The sequence below is a fragment of the Somniosus microcephalus genome, unplaced genomic scaffold (genome assembly GCF_052327205.1).
Source record: "Somniosus microcephalus isolate GS21.2 unplaced genomic scaffold, FLI_Smic_1.0 unresolved_chr3, whole genome shotgun sequence".
NCBI lineage: Eukaryota > Metazoa > Chordata > Chondrichthyes > Squaliformes > Somniosidae > Somniosus > Somniosus microcephalus.
Window position 1 is genome coordinate 22,971,194 of NW_028225181.1, and position 23,194 is coordinate 22,994,387.

Below are 23,194 nucleotides of genomic sequence, written 5' to 3' on the forward strand. Positions count from 1 at the left end.
TCTCTCCAGCTTTCTCTCTCTCTCTCTCCAGCTTTCTCTGTCTCTCTCTCCAGCTTTCTCTGTCTCTCTCTCCAGCTTTCTCTGTCTCTCTCTCCACCTTTCTCTGTCTCTCTCTCCAGCTTTCTGTCTCTCTCTCACCAGCTTTCTCTGTCTCTCTCTCGCCAGCTTTCTCTGTCTCTCTCTCGCCAGCATTCTCTGTCTCTCTCTCGCCAGCTTTCTCTGTCTCTCTCTCTCCAGCTTTCTCTGTCTCTCTCTCTCCAGCTTTCTCTCTCTCTCTCCAACTTTCACTCTCTCTCTCCAGCTTTCTCTCTCTCTCTCTCCACCTTTCTCTGTCTCTCTCTCCACCTTTCTCTCTCTCTCTCTCTCCACCTTTCTCTCTCTCTCTCTCCACCTTTCTCTCTCTCTCTCTCTCCACCTTTCTCTCTCTCTCTCTCCACCTTTCTCTCTCTCTCCACCTTTCTCTCTCTCTCTCTCCACCTTTCTCTCTCTCTCTCCACCTTTCTCTCTCTCTCTCCACCTTTCCCTCTCTCTCTCTCTCCAGCTTTCTCTGTCTCTCTCGCCAGCTTTCTCTGTCTCTCTCCCCAGCTTTCTCTCTCTCTCTCTCCAGCTTTCTCTGTCTCTCTCTCCAGCTTTCTCTGTCTCTCTCTCGCCAGCTTTCTCTGTCTCTCTCGCCAGCTTTCTCTGTCTCTCTCGCCAGCTTTCTCTCTCTCTCTCGCCAGCTTTTTCTCTCTCTCTCACCAGCTTTCTCTGTCTCTCCCTCGCCAGCTTTCTGTCTCTCTCTCTCCAGCTTTCTCTCTCTCTCTCTCTCCAGCTTTCTCTCTCTCTCCAGCTTTCTGTCTCTCCAGCTTTCTCTCTCTCGCTCCAGCTTTCTCTCTCTCTCTCCAGCTTTCTCTCTCTCTCTCTCCACCTTTCTCTGCAGCACTCTCTGTCTTTCTCGATCTCCAACTCTCTATTTCTGCATCTCTCTCTCTCTCTGCCAGCCACTCTCTCCGTCCCTCTTTGTCCATCAGCCTGTCTCTTTCTATTTTGAATCTCTCCGTTTCTCTGCCTTCTGCTCTCCGCTCCTCTCAGTGGTTTTGGCTCCCTGTCTGTCTCTCTTATTCCCAATCTCGCTCCCTCTCACACTCAGTTCTGCCTCTTTGTCCTTCTCTCTTTGTTTCTCTGCTTCCTGCTCCTCAGTCCCTCTCACTGGGCCAGATGTTGACACGATGCCACAGTGTGAACCCGCTGATAATAAACCGGGATCCTGCGTCACATCTCTCCCGAGGTTTATTTCCATCAATGTTACAATCGGGAGAGATGTGAAACGGGAGGCTGATTCACCATCACCCGGTTTGTTGTATAGCGCCAATTCAAAACCTACCCCAGTGTTATTTCCCTCTCTATGTCTCGGCCTCTCTCCTGTGGGCAAATGGAGTCGAGGTGCAGATCTCAGCCTCAATCCAACATTGTTGTGACAGGCTGGAAGGGCTGAATGGCCTCCTAGGTCACCCAAATGTTTGTGTGTCTTTTCTCTGTTCAGGGGTCAGGGGCACCCAGCTCAGGTTTTGTTTCCCTGTACACTGATGGGGGGCGGCGGGGGGGAAACACCTTCCTGCAGTGAGGAATATATCCGGAGCTGGAATGGTCCTGTGTGTGAAGGTTGGGAATGCCCGTCAGCCTCTGCATGTCTCCATCTCTTGCTCCACGTCTGCCCCCCACCCCCCACTCTGATCTCTAATGCCCCCCCATCTCACCCCCCTATATTCCCAGGCTTCTCAATCTCTCTCCAATTAGGTTCCAGACACTCATTATACAGCCACCGACTGAGTGAGCGGCCACAGCCATTTTGTGCTCGGTGCGGGGCAGCCATTTTGTGCTTGGTGCGGGAAGAGTGTTTTACACTGTTTGTGTTTGTTTGGACGTGAATTAAAGCAAATTAAAAAGAGTTGTGATTTGGAGCCACATCAGGTAAGTGAGTCACACACGGGGCAAAATAAGAGTTTCACCAGCGGTGGGGAGGGAGATTGACAGGGTGGGCGGGATTATACATGGATGGAGATATATGGGGGGTCTTATACAGGGGGGGTGCTGTGGAGTTTCACCAGCGGTGGGGAGGGAGATTGACAGGGCGGGCGGGATTATACAGGGATGGAGATATATGGGGGTCTTATACAGGGGGTGCTGTGGAGTTTCACCAGCGGTGGGGAGGGAGATTGACAGGGCGGGCAGGATTATACAGGGATGGAGATATATGGGGGGTCTTATACAGGGGGTGCTGTGGAGTTTCACCAACGGTGGGGAGGGAGATTGACAGGGCGGGCGGGATTATACAGGGATGGAGATATATGGGGGGTCTTATACAGGGGGGGTGCTGTGGAGTTTCACCAGCGGTGGGGAGGGAGATTGACAGGGCGGGCAGGATTATACAGGGATGGAGATATATGGGGGGTCTTATACAGGAGGGGCTGTGGAGTTTCACCAACGGTGGGGAGGGAGATTGACAGGGCGGGCGGGGGGATTATACAGGGATGGAGATATATGGGGGGTCTTATACAGGGGGGGCTGTGGAGTTTCACCAGCGGTGGGGAGGGAGATTGACAGGGCGGGCAGGATTATACATGGATGGAGATATATGGGGGGTCTTATACAGGGGGTGCTGTGGAGTTTCACCAACGGTGGGGAGGGAGATTGACAGGGCGGGCGGGATTATACAGGGATGGAGATATATGGGGGGTCTTATACAGGGGCTGCTGTGGAGTTTCACCAACGGTGGGGAGGGAGATTGACAGGGCGGGCAGGATTATACAGGGATGGAGATATATGGGGGGTCTTATACAGGAGGGGCTGTGGAGTTTCACCAACGGTGGGGAGGGAGATTGACAGGGCGGGCAGGATTATACATGGATGGAGATATATGGGGGGTCTTATACAGGGGGGGTGCTGTGGAGTTTCACCAGCGGTGGGGAGGGAGATTGACAGGGTGGGCGGGATTATACATGGATGGAGATATATGGGGGGTCTTATACAGGGGGGGCTGTGGAGTTTCACCAACGGTGGGGAGGGAGATTGACAGGGTGGGCGGGATTATACATGGATGGAGATATATGGGGGTTCTTATACAGGGGGGGTGCTGTGGAGTTTCACCAGCGGTGGGGAGGGAGATTGACAGGGCGGGCAGGATTATACATGGATGGAGATATATGGGGGTTCTTATACAGGGGGGGCTGTGGAGTTTCACCAGCGGTGGGGAGGGAGATTGACAGGGTGGGCGGGATTATACATGGATGGAGATATATGGGGGGTCTTATACAGGGGGGGTGCTGTGGAGTTTCACCAGCGGTGGGGAGGGAGATTGACAGGGCGGGCGGGATTATACATGGATGGAGATATATGGGGGTTCTTATACAGGGGGGGTGCTGTGGAGTTTCACCAGCGGTGGGGAGGGAGATTGACAGGGCGGGCGGGATTATACAGGGATGGAGATATATGGGGGGTCTTATACAGGGGGGGCTGTGGAGTTTCACCAGCGGTGGGGAGGGAGATTGACAGGGCGGGCGGGATTATACATGGATGGAGATATATGGGGGGTCTTATACAGGGGGGGTGCTGTGGAGTTTCACCAGCGGTGGGGAGGGAGATTGACAGGGCGGGCAGGATTATACATGGATGGAGATATATGGGGGTTCTTATACAGGGGGGGCTGTGGAGTTTCACCAGCGGTGGGGAGGGAGATTGACAGGGCGGGCGGGATTATACATGGATGGAGATATATGGGGGGTCTTATACAGGGGTGCTGCTGTGGAGTTTCACCAGCGGTGGGGAGGGAGATTGACAGGGCGGGCAGGATTATACATGGATGGAGATATATGGGGGTCTTATACAGGGGGGGCTGTGGAGTTTCACCAACGGTGGGGAGGGAGATTGACAGGGCGGGCAGGATTATACATGGATGGAGATATATGGGGGGTCTTATACAGGGGGGGCTGTGGAGTTTCACCAACGGTGGGGAGGGAGATTGACAGGGCGGGCAGGATTATACATGGATGGAGATATATGGGGGGTCTTATACAGGGGGGGCTGTGGAGTTTCACCAACGGTGGGGAGGGAGATTGACAGGGCGGGCGGGATTATACAGGGATGGAGATATATGGGGGGTCTTATACAGGGGGGGCTGTGGAGTTTCACCAGCAGTGGGGAGGGAGATTGACAGGGCGGGCAGGATTATACAGGGATGGAGATATATGGGGGTCTTATACAGGGGGGGGCTGTGGAGTTTCACCAACGGTGGGGAGGGAGATTGACAGGGTGGGCGGGATTATACAGGGATGGAGATATATGGGGGGTCTTATACAGGGGGGGCTGTGGAGTTTCACCAGCAGTGGGGAGGGAGATTGACAGGGCGGGCAGGATTATACAGGGATGGAGATATATGGGGGTCTTATACAGGGGGGGCTGTGGAGTTTCACCAGCAGTGGGGAGGGAGATTGACAGGGTGGGGCGATTATACAGGGATGGAGATATATGGGGGGTCTTATACAGGGGGGGTGCTGTGGAGTTTCACCAGTGGTGGGGAGGGAGATTGACAGGGCGGGCAGGATTATACATGGATGGAGATATATGGGGGGTCTTATACAGGGGGGGCTGCTGTGGAGTTTCACCAGCGGTGGGGAGGGAGATTGACAGGGCGGGCAGGATTATACATGGATGGAGATATATGGGGGGTCTTATACAGGGGGGGTGCTGTGGAGTTTCACCAACGGTGGGGAGGGAGATTGACAGGGCGGGCAGGATTATACATGGATGGAGATATATGGGGGGTCTTATACAGGGGGGGCTGTGGAGTTTCACCAGTGGTGGGGAGGGAGATTGACAGGGCGGGCAGGATTATACATGGATGGAGATATATGGGGGGTCTTATACAGGGGGGGTGCTGTGGAGCTTCACCAGTGGTGGGGAGGGAGATTGACAGGGCGGGCGGGATTATACATGGATGGAGATATATGGGGGTTCTTATACAGGGGGGGCTGTGGAGTTTCACCAGCGGTGGGGAGGGAGATTGACAGGGCGGGCGGGATTATACATGGATGGAGATATATGGGGGGTCTTATACAGGGGGGGCTGTGGAGTTTCACCAGCGGTGGGGAGGGAGATTGACAGGGCGGGCAGGGCGATTATACAGGGATGGAGATATATGGGGGGTCTTATACAGGAGGGGCTGTGGAGTTTCACCAGTGGTGGGGAGGGAGATTGACAGGGCGGGCAGGATTATACATGGATGGAGATATATGGGGGGTCTTATACAGGGGGGGCTGCTGTGGAGTTTCACCAACGGTGGGGAGGGAGATTGACAGGGCGGGCAGGATTATACAGGGATGGAGATATATGGGGGGTCTTATACAGGAGGGGCTGTGGAGTTTCACCAGCGGTGGGGAGGGAGATTGACAGGGCGGGCAGGGCGATTATACAGGGATAGAGATATATGGGGGTCTTATACAGGAGGGGCTGCGGAGTTTCACCAGTGGTGGGGAGGGAGATTGACAGGGCGGGCAGGATTATACATGGATGGAGATATATGGGGGGTCTTGTACAGGGGGGGCTGTGGAGTTTCACCAGCGGTGGGGAGGGAGATTGACAGGGCGGGCAGGGCGATTATACAGGGATGGAGATATATGGGGGGTCTTATACAGGAGGGGCTGTGGAGTTTCACCAGTGGTGGGGAGGGAGATTGACAGGGTGGGCAGGATTATACATGGATGGAGATATATGGGGGGTCTTGTACAGGGGGGGCTGTGGAGTTTCACCAGTGGTGGGGAGGGAGATTGACAGGGTGGGCAGGATTATACATGGATGGAGATATATGGGGGTCTTATACAGGAGGGGCTGTGGAGTTTCACCAGTGGTGGGGAGGGAGATTGACAGGGCGGGCAGGATTATACATGGATGGAGATATATGGGGGGTCTTGTACAGGGGGGGCTGTGGAGTTTCACTAGTGGTGGGGAGGGAGATTGACAGGGTGGGCAGGATTATACATGGATGGAGATATATGGGGGTCTTATACAGGAGGGCTGCGGAGTTTCACCAGCGGTGGGGAGGGAGATTGACAGGGCGGGCAGGGCGGGGGGATTATACAGGGATGGAGATATAGGGGGTCTTATACAGGAGGGGCTGCGGAGTTTCACCAGCGGTGGGGAGGGAGATTGACAGGGCGGGCAGGGCGGGGGGATTATACAGGGATGGAGATATAGGGGGGGCTGTGGAGTTTCACCAAGAGGGAGGAGTTTCGAAGAGGGAGAGAGATACAGGGGCAGAGTGTACAGGGAGATGGGGTGAATTATACAGGTGGAGTTATTGTACAGGAGTACCACACGGGTGGATAATACAGCAGGGGGGGCGCAGGAGATAAGCGAGGGGGATGTCACGGAGCTATAGTCACAGGGGTATTAGACGGGGAGAAGAGAGTATCACAGGGGTATTAGACAAGGGAGTGAAGAGAGTATCACGGGGGTATTAGACGGGGGAGCAGAGAGTATCACGGGGGTATTAAACGGGGGGAAGTGAGTAGCGGGGGGGAAATTCAGCAGGGGGGGAAATTCAGCAGGGGGGAAATTCAGCAGGGGGGGAAATTCAGCAGGGCTCCTCGGACGAAACACACCACCGGGCTCGTCGGACGAAAAACCCCACCGGGCTCGCCGGACGAAACACACCCCCGGGCTCGTCGGACGAAACACCCCCCCGGGCTCCTCGGACAAAACACCCCCCCGGGCTCGTCGGACGAAACACCCCCCCGGGCTCGCCGGACGAAACACACCCCCGGGCTCGTCGGACGAAACACCCCCCCGGGCTCCTCGGACAAAACACCCCCCCGGGCTCGTCGGACGAAACACCCCCCCGAGCTCCTCGGACAAAACCCCCCCCGGGCTCCTCGGAAGAAACACCCGCCCGGGCTCCTCGGACGAAACATCCCCCCGGGCTCCTCGGACGATACACCCCCCCCGGGCTCGTCGGACGAAACAGCCCCCCGGGCTCCTCGGAAGAAACAGCCCACCGGGCTCCTCGGTCGAAACACCGCCCCGGGCTCGTCGGACGAAACACCCCCCCCGGGCACCTCGGACGAAGCAGCCCACCGGGCTCCTCGGATGAAACACCCCACCGGGCTCGTCGGACGAAACACGCCCCCGGGCTCGTTGGATGAAACACCCCCCCGGGCTCCTCGGACGAAACACCCCCCCGTGCTCCTCGGACGAAACAGCCCCCCGGGTTCGTCGGACGAAACACCCATCCGGGCTCGTCAGACGAAACACCCCCCCCGGGCTCGTCGGACGAAACACCCCCCCGGGCTCCTCGGACGAAACACACCCCCGGGCTCCTCGGACAAAACACCCCCCCCCGGGCTCCTCGGACGAAACACCCTCCCGGGCTCCTCGGACTCCTCGGACGAAACACCCCCCCGGGCTCCTCGGATGAAACACCTGCCCGGGCTCCTCGGACGAAACAGCACCCCTGGCTCCTCGGACGAAACACCCCCCCCGGGCTCCTCGGACGAAACACTCCCCCGGGCTCATCGGACGATACACCCCCCCGGGCTCCTCGGACGAAACACCCCCCCGGGCTCCTCGGACGAAACACCCCCCCGGGCTCGTAGGACGAAACAACCCCCCGGGCTCGTCGGACGAAACACCCCCTCGGGCTCCTCGGAAGAAACACCCCCCCGGGCTCTTCGGACGAAACATCCCCCCGGGCTCCTCGGACGAAACACCCCCCCGGGCCCTTCGGACCAAACACCCCTCCGGGCTACTCGGAGGAAACACCCCCTCGGGCTCATCGGACGAAACACCCCCCCAGGGCACCTCGGACGAAACACCACCCCGGGCTCCTCGGACGAAACACCCCCCGGGCTCCTCGGAGGAAACACCCCCACGGGCTCCTCGGATGAAACACGCCTCCGGGTTCCTCGGACGAAACACCCCCGCCGGGCTCGTCGGACAAAACTCTCCCCCGGGCTCCTCGGACGAAACACCCCCCCGGGCTCCTCGGACGAAACACCCCCCCGGGCTCCTCGGACGAAACACCCCTCCGGGCTCCTCGGACGAAACACCCCCCCGGGCTCGTCGGAGGAAACTCCCCCCCGGGCCCCTCGGACGAAACACCCCGCCGGGTTCCTCGGACGAAACACCCCCCCAGGCTCCTCGGTCGAAACACCGCCCCGGGCTCGTCGGACGAAACCCCCCCCCCCGGGCACCTCGGACGAAGCAGCCCACCGGGCTCCTCGGACGAAACAGCCCCCCGGGTTCGTCGGACGAAACACGCCCCCGGCTCGTCGGACGAAACACCCCCCCGGTCTCCTCGGACGAAACACCCCCCCGTGCTCCTCGGACGAAACACCCCCCCGGGCTCGTCGGACGAAACACCCATCCGGGCTCGTCGGACGAAACACCCCCCTGGGCTCGTCGGACGAAACACGCCCCCGGGCTCGTCGGACGAAACACCCCCCCGGGCTCCTCGGACGAAACACCCCCCCGTGCTCCTCGGACGAAACACCCCCCCTGGGCTCGTCGTACGAAACACCCCCCCGGGCTCCTCGGACGAAACACCCCCCCAGGCTCCTCAGACGAAACGCCCCCCCGGGCTCCTCGGACGAAACACCCCCCCGGCCTCCTCGGACGAAACACTCCCCGGGCTCGTCGGACGAAACACCCCTCCGGGCTCTTCGGACGAAACATCCCCCCGGGCTCCTCGGACGAAACACCCCCCCGGGCTCCTCGGACCAAACACCCCCCCGGGCTACTCGGACGAAACACCCCCCCGGGCTCCTCGGACGAAACACCCCCCCAGGGCACCTCGGACGAAACACCACCCCGGGCTCCTCGGACGAAACACCCCCCGGGCTCCTCGGAGGAAACACCCCCCCGGGCTCCTCGGACCAAACACCCCCCCGGGCTACTCGGACGAAACACCCCCCCGGGCTCCTCGGACGAAGCACCCCCCCAGGGCACCTCGGACGAAACACCACCCCGGGCTCCTCGGACGAAACACCCCCCGGGCTCCTCGGAGGAAACACCCCCCCGGGCTCCTCGGATGAAACACGCCTCCGGGTTCCTCGGACGAAACACCCCCCCGGGCTCCTCGGACGAAACACCCCCCCAGGCTCGTCGGACAAAACACCCACCGGGGCTCGTCGGACGAAACACCCCCGCAGGCTCCTCGGACGAAACAGCCCCCCGTGCTCCTCGGACGAAACACCCCCACGGGCTCGTCGGACGAATCATCCCCCCGGGCTCGTCGGACGAAACACCCACCCCCGGGCTCCTCGGACAAAACACCCCCCGGGCTCCGCGGACGAACCCCTCCACCCCCCGGGCTCCTCGGACGAAACACCACACCGGGCACCTCGGATGAAACACCACCCCGGGCTCCTCGGACGAAACACCCCCCCGGGCTCCTCGGACGAAACACCCCCCCGGCATCCTCGGACGAAACACCCCCCCGGGCTCCTCGGACGAAACACCCCACCGGGCTCCTTGGACGAAACACCCCCCCGGGCTCCTCGGACGAAACCCACCCCCCGGGCTCCTCGGACGAAACACCCCCCCAACTCCTCGGACGAAACACCCCCCCGGGCTCCTCGGACGAAACACCCTCCCGGGCTCCTCGGAAGAAACACCCCCCCGGGCTCCTCGGACGAAACACCCCCCCGGGCTCCTCGGACGAAACACCCCCCCGGGCTCCTCGGACGAAACACCACCCCGGGCTCGTCGGACGAAACACCCCCCCGTGATCCTCGGACGAAACACCCCCCCAGGCTCCTCGGACGAAACACCCCCCCGGGCTCCTCGGAAGAATCACCCCCCCGGGCTCCTCGGACGAAACACCCCCCCTGGCTCCTCGGACGAAACCCACCCCCCGGGCTCCTCGGACGAAACACCCCCCCGGGCTCCTCGGACGAAACACCCACCCGGGCTCCTCGGACGAAACACCCCCCCGGGCTCCACGGACGAAACACCCCCCCGGGCTCCTCGGACGAAACACCCACCCCCGGGCTCCTCGGACGAAACACCCCTCCGGGCTCCTCAGACGAAACACCCACCCCCGGGCTCCTCGGACGAAACACCCCACCGGGCTCCTCGGACGAAACACCCCCCCGGGCTCGTCGGACGAAACACCCACCCAGGCTCCTCGGACGAAACACCCCCCCAACTCCTCGGACGAAACATCCCCCCCGGGCTCCTCGGACGAAACACCCTCCCGGGCTCCTCGGAAGAAACACCCCCCCGGGCTCCTCGGACGAAACACCCCCCCGGGCTCCTCGGACGAAACACCCCCCCGGGCTCCTCGGACGAAACACCCCCCCGGGCTCCTCGGAAGAATCACCCCCCCGGGCTCCTCGGACGAAACACCCCCCCGGGCTCCTCGGACGAAACACCCCCCCGGGCTCCACGGACGAAACACCCCCCCGGGCTCGTCGGACGAAACACCCCACGGGCTCCTCGGACGAAACACCCCCCGGGCTCGTCGGACGAAACACCCCCCCGGGCTCCTCGGACGAAACACCCCCCCGGGCTCCTCGGACGAAACACCCCCCCAGGCTCTTCGGACGAAACATCCCCCCGGGCTCCTCGGACGAAACACCCCCCCGGGCTCCTCGGACGAAACACCCCCCCCCCGGGCTCCTCGGACGAAACACCCCCCCGGGCTCCTCGGACGAAACACCCCCCCGGGCTCCTCGGACGAAACACCCCCCCGGGCTCCTCGGACGAAACACCCCCCCGGGCTCCTCGGACGAAACACCCCCCCGGGCTCCTCGGACGAAACACCCCCCCAACTCCTCGGACGAAACACCCCACCCCCGGGTTCCTCGGAAGAAACACCCCCCCCAACTCCTCGGACGAAACACCCCCCCGGGCTCCTCGGACGAAACACCCCCCCGGGCTCCTCGGACGAAACACCCCCCCCCCCCGGGTTCCTCGGAAGAAACACCCCCCGAACTCCTCGGACGAAACACCCCCCCGGGCTCCTCGGACGAAACAACCCCCCCGGGCTCCTCGGACGAAACAACCCCCCCGGGCTCGTCGGACGAAACAGCCCCCCGGGCTCCTCGGACGAAACACCCCCCCCGGGCTCCTCGGACGAAACACCACCCCGGGCTCCTCGGACGAAACACCCCCCCGGGCTCCTCGGACGAAACACCCCCCCGGGCTCGTCGGACGAAACACCCCCCCGTGATCCTCGGACGAAACCCCCCCCCCGGGCTCCTCGGACGAAACACCCCCCCCCGGGCTCGTCGGACGAAACACCCCCCCGGGCTCCTCGGACGAAACACCCCCCCCGGGCTCCTCGGACGAAACACCCCCCCCCCGGGTTCCTCGGAAGAAACACCCCCCCCGGGCTCCTCGGACGAAACACCCCCCCCCCGGGTTCCTCGGAAGAAACACCCCCCCCCGGGCTCCTCGGACGAAACACCCCCCCCCCGGGCTCGTCGGACGAAACACCCCGCCGGGCTCCTCGGACGAAACAGCCCCCCGGGCTCCTCGGACGAAACACCCCCCCGGGCTCCTCGGACGAAACACCCCCCCCGGGCTCCTCGAACGAAACACCCCCCCGGGCTCCTCGGACGAAACACCCCCCCGGGCTCCGCGGACGAAACACCCCACCCGGGCTCCTCGGACGAAACACCCCCCCGGGCTCCTCGGACGAAACATCCCCCCGGGCTCCTCGGATCAAACACCCCCGCGGGCTCCTCGGACAAAACACCCCCCCGGGCTCCTCGGACGAAACACCCCTCCCGGGCTCCTCGGACGAAACCCCCCCCCGGGCTCCTCGGACGAAACACCCCCCCCGGGCTCCTCGGACGAAACACCCCCCCGGGCTCCTCGGACGAAACAACCCCCCCGGGCTCCTCGGACGAAACACCCACCCGGGCTTCTCGGACAAAACACCCCCCCAACTCCTAGGACGAAACACCCCCACGGGCTCCTCGGACGAAACACCCCCCCGGGCTCCTCGGAAGAAAAACCCCCCCCGGGCTCCTCGGACGAAACACCCCCCCGGGCTCCTCGGACGAAACACCCCCCCGGGCTCCTCGGACGAAACACCCCCCCGGGCTCGTCGGACGAAACACCCCCCCCGTGATCCTCGGACGAAACACACCCCCGGGCTCCTCGGACGAAACACCCCCCCGGGCTCCTCGGAAGAAACACCACCCCGGGCTCCTCGGACGAAACACCCCCCCGGGCTCGTCGGACGAAACACCCCCCCGTGATCCTCGGACGAAACACCCCCCCGGGCTCCTCGGACGAAACACCCCCCCGGGCTCCTCGGAAGAAACACCCCCGCGGGCTCCTCGGACGAAACACCCCCCCGGGCTCCTCGGACGAAACACCCCCCCCGGGCTCGTCGGACGAAACACCCCCCCGTGATCCTCGGACGAAACACCCCCCCGGGCTCGTCAGACGAAACACCCCTCCCGGGCTCCTCAGACGAAACACCCCCCCCGGGCTCCTCGGACGAAACACCCCCCACCGGGCTCCTTGGACGAAACACCCCCCCGGGCTAGTCGGACGAAACACCCCACGGGCTCCTCGGATGAAACACCCCCCCGGGCTCGTCGGACGAAACACCCCGCCGGGCTCCTTGAACGAAACACCCCCCCGGGCTCCTCGGACGAAACACCCCCCCGGGCTCCTCGGACGAAACACCGCCCCGGGCTCCTCGAACGAAACACCCCCCCCGGTCTTCTCGGACTTCTCGGACGAAACACCCCCCGGGCTCCTCGGACGAAACACCCCCCCGGGCCCGTCGGACGAAACACCCCCCCGGGCTCCTCGGACGAAACACACCACCCGGGCTCCTCGGACGAAACACCCCCCCGGGCACCTCGGACGAAACACCCCCCCGGGCTCCTCGGACGAAACACTCCCCCGGGCTCCTTGGACGAAACACCCCCCCGGGCGCCTCGGACCAATCACCCCTCCGGGCTCCTCAGACGAAACACCCCCCCACCGGGCTCCTTGGACGAAACACCCCCCCGGGCTCCTCGGACGAAACATCACCCCGGGCTCCTCGGACGAAACACCCCCCCGGGCTCCTCGGACGAAACACCCCCCCGGGCTCCTCGGACGAAACACACCCCCGGGCTCCTCGGACGAAACAACCCCCCCGGGCTCCTCGGACGAAACACTCCCCCAGGCTCCTCGGACGAAACACCCTCCCAACTCCTCGGACGAAACACCCCCCCGGGCTCCTCGGACGAAACACCCCCCCAGGCTCTTCGGACGAAACATCCCCCCGGGCTCCTCGGACGAAACACCCCCCGGGCTCCTCGGACGAAACACCCCCCCGGGCTCCTCGGACGAAACATCCCCCCGGGCTCCTCGGACTCCTCGGACGAAACACCCCCCCCGGGCTCATCAGACGAAACACCCCACCGGGCTCCTTGGACGAAACACCCCCCAGGGCTCCTCGGATGAAACCCACCCCCCGGGCTCCTCGGACGAAACACCCCCCCGGGCTCCTCGGACGAAACACCCCCCCGGGCTCCTCGGACGAAACACCCCCCCGGGCTCCTCGGACCAAGCACCCCTCCGGGCTCCTCAGACGAAACAGCCCCCCCCGGGCTCCTCGGACGAAACACCCCACCGGGCTCCTCGGACGAAACACCCACCCGGGCTCCTCGGACGAAACACCCCTCCAGGCTCCTCGGACGAAACACCCCCCCGGGCTCCTCGGACGAAACACCCCCCCGGGCTCCTCGGACGAAACACCCCCCCCGGGCTCGTCGGGCGAAACACCCCCCCGTGATCTTCGGACGAAACACTCCCCCCGGGCTCCTCGGACGAAACACCCCCCCCCCGGGCTCGTCGGACGAAACACCCCCCCGGGCTCCTCGGACGAAACACCCCCCCGGGCTCCTCGGACGAAACACCCCCCCCGGGTTCCTCGGAAGAAACACCCCCCCCGGGCACCTCGGACGAAACACCCCCGCGCCGGGCTCCTCGGACGAAACACCCCCCCAGGCTCCTCGGACGAAACACCCCCCCAACTCCTCGGACGAAACACCCCCCCGGGCTCCTCGGACGAAACACCCCCCCAGGCTCTTCGGACGAAACATCCCCCCGGGCTCCTCGGACGAAACACCCCCCCGGGCTCCTCGAACGAAACACCCCCCCGGGCTCCTCGGACGAAACATCCCCCCGGGCTCCTCGGACCAAACACCCCTCCGGGCTCGCCGGACGAAACACTCCCCCGGGCTCGTCGGACGAAACACCCCCCCGGGCGAGTCGGACGAAACACCCCCCTGGGCTCCTCGGACGAAACAATCCCCCGGGCTCCTCGGACGAAACACCCCCCCGGGCTCCTCGGATGAAACATCCCCCCGGGCTCCTCGGATCAAACACGCCCCGGGGCTCCTCGGACGAAACACCCCCCCGGGCTCCTCGGACGAAACACCCCCCCCGGGCTCCTTGGACGAAACACCCCCCCCGGGCTCCTCGGACGAAACACCCCCCCAACTCCTCGGACGAAACACCCCCCCAACTCCTCGAACGAAACACCCCCCCGGGCTCCTCGGACGAAACACCCCCGCGCCGGGCTCCTCGGAAGAAACACCCCCCCAACTCCTCGGACAAAACACCCCCCCGGGCTCCTCGGACGAAACAACCCCCCCGGGCTCCTCGGACGAAACACCCCCCCAGGCTCCTCGGACGAAACACCCCCCCAACTCCTCGGACGAAACACCCCCCCGGGCTCCTCGGACGAAACACCCCCCCAGGCTCTTCGGACGAAACATCCCCCCGGGCTCCTCGGACGAAACACCCCCCCGGGCTCCTCGAACGAAACACCCCCCCGGGCTCCTCGGACGAAACATCCCCCCGGGCTCCTCGGACCAAACACCCCTCCGGGCTCGCCGGACGAAACACTCCCCCGGGCTCGTCGGACGAAACACCCCCCCGGGCGAGTCGGACGAAACACCCCCCCAGGCTCCTCGGACGAAACAATCCCCCGGGCTCCTCGGACGAAACACCCCCCCGGGCTCCTCGGATGAAACATCCCCCCGGGCTCCTCGGATCAAACACCCCCCCGGGCTCCTCGGACGAAACACCCCCCCGGGCTCCTCGGACGAAACACCCCCCCCGGGCTCCTTGGACGAAACACCCCCCCGGGCTCCTCGGACGAAACACCCCCCCAACTCCTCGGACGAAACACCCCCCCGGGCTCCTCGGACGAAACACCCCCCCAGGCTCCTCGGACGAAACACCCCCCCGGGCTCCTCGGACGAAACATCCCCCCGGGCTCCTCGGACCAAACACCCCTCCGGGCTCCTCAGACGAAACACCCCCCCCGCCCGGGCTCCTCGGACGAAACACCCCCCCGGGCTCCTCGGACGAAACACCCCCCCGGGCTCCTCGAACGAAACACCCCCCCGGGCTCCTCGGACGAAACACCCCCCCGGGCTCCTCGGACGAAACACCCCCCCGGGCTCCCCGGACGAAACACCCCCCCGGGCTCGTCGGACGAAACACCCCCCCGTGATCCTCGGACGAAACACCCCCCCGGGCTCCTCGGACGAAACACCCCCCCGGGCTCGTCGGACGAAACACCCCCCCGGGCTCCTCAGACGAAACACCCCCCCGGGCTCCTCGGACGAAACACCCCCCACCGGGCTCCTCGGACGAAACACCCCCCCGGGCTAGTCGGACGAAACACCCCACGGGCTCCTCGGACGAAACACCCCCCCGGGCTCGTCGGACGAAACACCCCCCCGGGCTCCTCGGACGAAACACCCCCCCGGGCTCCTCGGACGAAACACCCCCCCGGGCTCCTCGGACGAAACACCCCCCCGGGCTCCTCGGACGAAACACCGCCCCGGGCTCCTCGAACGAAACTCCCCCCCGGTCTTCTCGGACTCCTCGGACGAAACACCCCCTCGGGCTCCTCGGACGAAACACCCCCCCAGGCCCCTCGGACGAAACACCCCCCCGGGCTCCTCGGACGAAACACCCCCCCCGGGCTCCTCGGAATAAACACCCCCCCGGGCTCCTCAGACGAAACACCCCCCCGGGCTCCTCGGACGAAACACTCCCCCAGGCTCCTTGGAGGAAACACCCCCATGGGCTCCTCAGACCAAACACCCCTCCGGGCTCCACAGACGAAACACCCCCCCACCGGGCTCCTCGGACGAAACACCCCCCCGGGCTCCTCGGACGAAACATCATCCCGGGCTCCTCGGACGAAACACCCCCCCGGGCTCCTCGGACGAAACACCCACCCGGGCTCCTCGGACGAAACACACCCCCGGGCTCCTCGGACGAAACACCCCCCCGGGCTCGTCGGACGAAACACCCCCCCGTGATCCTTGGACGAAACACCCCCCCCGGGCTCCTCGGACGAAACACCCCCCCCCCGGGCTCGTAAGACGAAACACCCCCCCGGGCTCCTCGGACGAAACACCCCCCCGGGCTCCTCGGAAGAAACACCCCCCCGGGCTCCTCGGACGAAACACCCCACGGGCTCCTCGGACGAAGCACCCCCCCGGGCTCGTCGGACGAAACACCCCCCCGGGCTCCTCGGACGAAACACCCCCCCGGGCTCCTCGGACGAAACACCCCCCCGGTCTCCTCGGACGAAACACCCCCCCCGGTCTCCTCGGACGAAATACCCCCCCGGGCTCCTTGGACGAAACACCCCCCCGGGCTCCTCGGACGAAACCCCCCGCCCCCGGGCTCCTCGGATGAAACACCCCCCCCGGGCTCCTCGGACGAAACACCCCCCCGGGCTCCTCGGACGAAACACCCCCCCGGGCTCCTCGGACCAAACACCCCTCCGGGCTCCTCAGATGAACACCCCCCCGGGCTCCTCGGACGAAACACCCCCCCGTGATCCTCGGACGAAACACCCCCCCCGGGCTCCTCGGACGAAACACCCCCCCCCGGGCTCGTCGGACGAAACACCCCCCCGGGCTCCTCGGATGAAACACCCCCCCGGGCTCCTCGGACGAAACACCCCCCGCCGGGCTCCTCGGACGAAACACCCCGCCGGGCTCCTCGGACGAAACACCCCCCCGGGCTCCTCGGACGAAACACCCCCCCGGGCTCCTCGGACGAAACACCCCCCCGGGCTCCTCGGACGAAACACCCCCCCGGGCTCCTCGGACCAAACACCCCTCCGGGCTCCTCGGACGAAACACCCCCCCCCCGGGCTCCTCGGACGAAACACCCCCCCGGGCTCCTCAGACGAAACACCCCCCCGGGCTCCTCGGATGAAACACCCCCCCGGGCTCCTCGGACGAAACACCCCCCCGGGCTCCTCGGACGAAACACCCCCCCGGGCTCCTCGGACGAAACACCCCCCCGGGCTCGTCGGACGAAACACCCCCCCGTGATCCTCGGACGAAACACCCCCCCGGGCTCCTCGGACGAAACACCCCCCCGGGCTCCTCGGACGAAACATTTCCCTCCGGGTTCCTCGGAAGAAACACCCCCCACGGGCTCCTCGGACGAAACACCCCCCCCCGGGCTCCTCGGACGAAACACCCCCCCGGGCTCCTCGGACGAAACACACCCCCGGGCTCCTCGGACGAAACACCCCCCCGGGCTCCTCGGACGAAACACCCCCCCGGGCTCCTCGGACGAAACACCCCCCAAGGCTCATCGGACGAAACACCCCCCCGGGCTCCTCGGACGAAACCCCCCCCCCCGGGCTCCTCCGACGAAACACCCCCCCGGGCTCCTCGGACGAAACACCCCCCCGGGCTCCTCGGACGAAACACCCCCCCGGGCTCCTCGGACCAAACACCCCTCCGGGCTCCTCAGACGAAACCCCCCCCCCGGGCTCCTCGGACGAAACACCCCCCCGGGCTCCTCGGACGAAACACCCCCCCGGGCTCCTCGGACGAAACACCTCCCCGGGCTCCTCGGACGAAACACCCCCCCGGGCTCCTCGGACGAAACACCCCTCCGGGCTCATCGGACGAAACACCCCCCCCCCCGGGTTCCTCGGAAGAAACACCCCCCACGGGCTCCTCGGACGAAACACCCCCCGCCGGGCTCCTCGGACGAAACACCCCCCCCGGGCTCCTCGAACGAAACACCCCCCCGGGCTGCTCGGACGAAACACCCCCCGGGCTCCTCGGACGAAACACCCCCCCGGGCTCCTCGGACGAAACACCTCCCCGGGCTCCTCGGACGAAACACCTCCCCGGGCTCCTCGGACGAAGCCCCCCCCCCCGGGCTCCTCGGACGAAACTCCCCCCCGGGCACCTCGTACGAAACACCCCCCCGGGCTCCTCGGATGAAACACCCCCCCGGGCTCCTCGGACGACACACCCCCCCGGGCTCCTCGGACGAAACACCCCCCCGGGCTCCTCGGACGAAACACCCCCCCCGGGCTCGTCGGACGAAACACCCCCCCAGGCTCCTCGGACGAAACCCCCCCCCGGGCTCCTCGGATGAAACAGACCCCCGGGCTCGTCGGACGAAACACCCCCCCGGGCTCCTCGGATGAAACACCCCCCCGGGCTCCGATAGAGAGAGAGACAGATAGAGAGAGAGAGACAGACAGATAGAGAGAGAGAGACAGAGAGAGAAAGAGAGAGACAGATAGAGAGAGAGACAGATAGAGAGAGAGAGACAGATAGAGAGAGAGAGACAGGCAGAGAGAGAGAGACAGATAGAGAGAGAGAGACAGATAGAGAGAGAGAGAGACAGATAGAGAGAGAGACAGATAGAGAGAGAGAGACAGATAGAGAGAGAGAGACAGATAGAGAGAGAGAGACAGATAGAGAGAGAGAGACAGATAGAGAGAGAGAGACAGAGAGAGAGAGAGAGAGACAGATAGAGAGAGAGACAGATAGAGAGAGAGAGACAGATAGAGAGAGAGACAGACAGATAGAGAGAGAGAGACAGATAGAGAGAGAGAGACAGATAGAGAGACAGACAGACAGAAAGAGAGACAGACAGACAGAGAGAGAGAGGGAGACAGGGAGAAAAACAGACAGACAGACAAAGAGAGAGGGAGAAAAACAGAGAGACAGATAGAGAGAGAGACAGACAGATAGAGAGAGAGACAGACAGATAGAGAGAGGGAGACAGGGAGAAAAACAGACAGACAGACAAAGAGAGAGTGAGAAAAACAGAGGGACAGATAGAGAGAGAGAGAGACAGATAGAGAGAGACAGATAGAGAGACAGAGAGACAGACAGATAGAGAGAGGGAGACAGGGAGAAAATCAGACAGACAGACAAAGAGAGAGGGAGAAAAACAGAGAGACAGATAGAGAGAGAGAGAGACAGATAGAGAGAGACAGATAGAGAGACAGAGAGACAGACAGATAGAGAGAGGGAGACAGGGAGAAAAACAGACTGACAGACAAAGAGAGAGGGAGAAAAAGAGAGAGAGAGATAGAGAGAGAGACAGACAGATAGAGAGAGGGAGACAGGGAGAAAAACAGACAGACAGACAAAGAGACAGGGAGAAAAACAGACAGACAGGGAGAGACACAGAAACAAAGAGACAGACAGTGAAGAAGAGATAGAGGGAGATGGCGACAGTGAGAGAAAGACGCAGAGACGGTGAAAGACAGATAGAGAAAGTGAGAGAAAGGGGCCATCTCTGGAGTCTCTGTGCTGTCATCACCGAAACACCCTTCTTAGGGTTAAAAATGGATACCAACGGCTGGTGGTCTGTCAGAAGTGTAAACTTTTGGCCTTGCAGGTAATGATTAAACTTCTTTACTCCCCACACAAGGCTGAGAGCCTCCCTATCTATCTGAGCATAGTTGCGCTCCGCGGAGGTCAATGATCTGGATGCGAACGCGACTGGCCTCTCCAGGCCATTTGGCAACTTGTGTGAGAGTACTGCCCCAATACCATATGGAGAAGCATCACAAGCCAAACAAATAGGCAGCGTTGGGTTGAAGTGAGCCAACACTTCCTCTGAGGTGATCAATGCCTTGCTTTTGCGAAAGGCCCTCTTACAGTCCTCGCTCCACTTCCATGGTACTCCCTTCTGCAAAAGAGCGTTCAGCAGGTGCAGCACCGTGGATAAATTTGGCAGAAACTTATGGTAATAGTTAATCAACCCTAGGAACGACCTAAACTGGGATACATTATCCGGAGCGGGTGCCTTCACAACAGCTTCGATCTTGTAAGGAGACTTATGAAGCCCCTCCTGGTCATGACATGACCACAGTACGAGATCCGCTTCTGAAAGAACTCACATTTCTGGCGATTAACTCGAAGTCCATATTCTTTCAATCTGGTGAGCACCAGTTCCAAATTTGCAAGGTGTTCCTCGTCATCATCTCCTGTAATCAGAATATCGTCCAGGTAACATTGTGTGCCTGGAATTCCCTGTAATACCTGCTCCATGGCCCTCTGCCAAATTGCTGGAGCCGATGCCACTCCAAAAACCAGTCTATTATACAAGCCTCTATGCGTGTTGATCGTGAGATACTGGCGTGACTCTTCCTCAACTTCCATCTGTAAGTACGCCTGCGCCAGGTCTATCTTGGTGAAGTGTTTCCCGCCAGACAACGAAGCGAAGATATCCTCAATCCACGGAAGCGGATACTGCACCTTGTGAAGCACCGGATTAACAGTGATCTTGAAATCTCCACAGATGCGAACCTTCCCTGGTTCCCCCGGCTTGTTGCTTGATGAACGCTTCATGACGGGAACAATGGGCGTAGCCCACTCACTCCAGTCTACCTTAGACAGTACTCCTGAACGTTCTAGCCCTTCCAGCTCAGCTTCCACAGCAGGTCGTATCGCATAAGGTACCGGTCTGGCTTTGAAAAATTTCGGGTTTGCATGTTCTTCAACCTTGATGTTTGCCGTAATTCCTCTCAGTGTTCCCAGTCCCTGTTGGAACACCTCTTTAGCATCGTCCAATATTCTGGACAATCGTTTAGGTTTGACATCTTTTTTACCGGAATCTACCGTTAGTGCTTTTAAGGAATGCCAGTCCATATTTATTTTCCTAATCCACTCCCGTCCCAGTAGTGGTGGACCTCCCTCAGGTAGCACATATAAGTCCATTCCTCGGCTTTCTTTGCCCTTGTGGACCACCTTTACCTCTATCTTCCCGATGGGGTATACTCTTTGCCCCGTGTATGTTTTCAATACAATCTCCGTATCCCGTCGGGGAATATGTGGGAATAACCTTTTGTAATCTTGCTTATTCATGACCGTCAATGCCGATCCAGTGTCCAATTCCATCTTCACTTGGACTCCTGCTATCTGAAGTGTGACCCAAATTGTTTGGAGGTCTGCTTCCTTACCAACTTTGTGTACTCTTAGACTACCCAGTTCATCACTGCTGGAGTCTGAATCTGACTTCTGTTCGTTCGAACTGTTCTCTGTCACCTTGTGTACCTTTCTGTACTTTTCTTGCGGTGACTTTTTGTTGCTGGTCTTCTTTCCTGACCGGCATACTTTAGCTATGTGACCAAGCCTGCCACATTTTCTGCATTCCTGATTTTTGAACCAGCACTGGTTCTGATCGTGCGTTGTCTTTCCACAACGATAACATTTTACTGTACCCAAGACCATTTGATTGGTGCTGAGTTCCGGTGACCGTAGCTGCATTTCCGCCGTGCCTCTCGCTGCGGCTTCTTGCGATGCTGCAATAGTGACAGCTTTATCAAGCGTAAGATCATTCTCCTCAAGCAGTCGCTTTTGTGTTCCTTCTTTTAACAATCCACACACAAATTTATCTCTCAGCGCATCTTCTAGTCCTGTTCCAAACTGACAGTACTTCGATAGCTTACGCAGTTCAATTAAAAATTCAGCGTTGCTTTCGTCTTTCAGCTGCGTTCTTCTGTAAAATTTAAATCGTTCCGCTATCATCAGCGGCGTGGGGTTTAAATGATTTTTCAGGACAGTAACAATGTTCGCGAAAGTCTGATCCGCCGATTTATTTGGTGATAGAAGGTGCTTCAATAGCCTGTATGTCTTCGCACCCATTGAGCTTAATAAGGTTAGTGTTTTCTCATCATCTGGTACCTTATTTGCTTTACAATAAACTTCCATGCGTTCTACATACGTGGTCCAATCTTCGATATCGCTATCAAAGGTATTAATGTTCCCATGTTTAGGCATCCTTGCAAGTTTTTAAATTTTTCTTTTTCTCAAAATGGCGGCTTCCCGCGCTTGTCTTCTTCCCCCGCCTACTAAAATGGCGGCTTCCCGCGTTTGCCTTCTTCCCCCGCTGGCTGCAATGGCGATTGCCGTGCTGCTGCCGTTCTCGCCTCCCCAGCGGTTCTCAATTCCCCGACGCTGCTTTGCCTCGCAGCCCCGCTTGCAGCCCGGTCCTTTACACCGGCTGCGTTTGAGTTCTCCGCAGCTCTCGTGCCTTAAGCTGTCCCAGTCGCTGCGCCTCTCAGCCTCGATTGCAGCCCAGCCCTTTTTACCGGCCGTGGTCGAGTTCTCCGCCCTTATTCCTCCGTTTTCCCTCCCCTACTCCACAGCCAACGCGGCCGACTTTCTGCTCGTGTCGCTGATCGGCTTACCCACCACCGTGGTAGAAGGGATGATCACTGCCTGTCGCTGATGGAGGGCTTCGTGGTCAGAATTTTTCTTTTTAACACGGGTCCTCGATGCCTCCCGTGCGATGGTGCTCAGCAGGATGATGAGGGCAGATGCCTCTTCTTGACGCCCGTTCTGAGGACGAAGCTGCCTTGGATGTAAAACTGCCGCAGGGTAAGATCGGACTCGTCGCCACTGTTGAGTCTGTGTGTCTCAGTTATGCTTAGGATCAATCACTGGACACAGACAACAAGAATAACTTTTAACAGGTCTTTACTATTCGGAGGTCAGGGCTGAACTGCCCAGCTGATCCCTACACAACACTTATATACCGGTGTGGTCACCACCGGTATTACAGTATACAGCAGCCAAGAGAAAGTAGTACATCTCTTAAGGTAGTTCTCTTAAGGTGGAACAGGTTACATACACCACAAACCTCTGCTCATATGTCCATCCCCTCATCCCCGGGATTAACCGAGTGAACCTTCTTTGTACTGACTCGAGAGCAAGTATGTCCTTTCTTAAGTATGGACACCAAAACTGTACGCAGTATTCCAGGTGCGGTCTCACCAATACCTTGTACAACTGAAGCAATACCTCCCTATTTTTATATTCTATCCCCCTAGCAATGAAAGCCAACATTCCATTGGCCTTCTTAATCACTTGCTGCACTTGCATACTAACCTTTTGAGTTT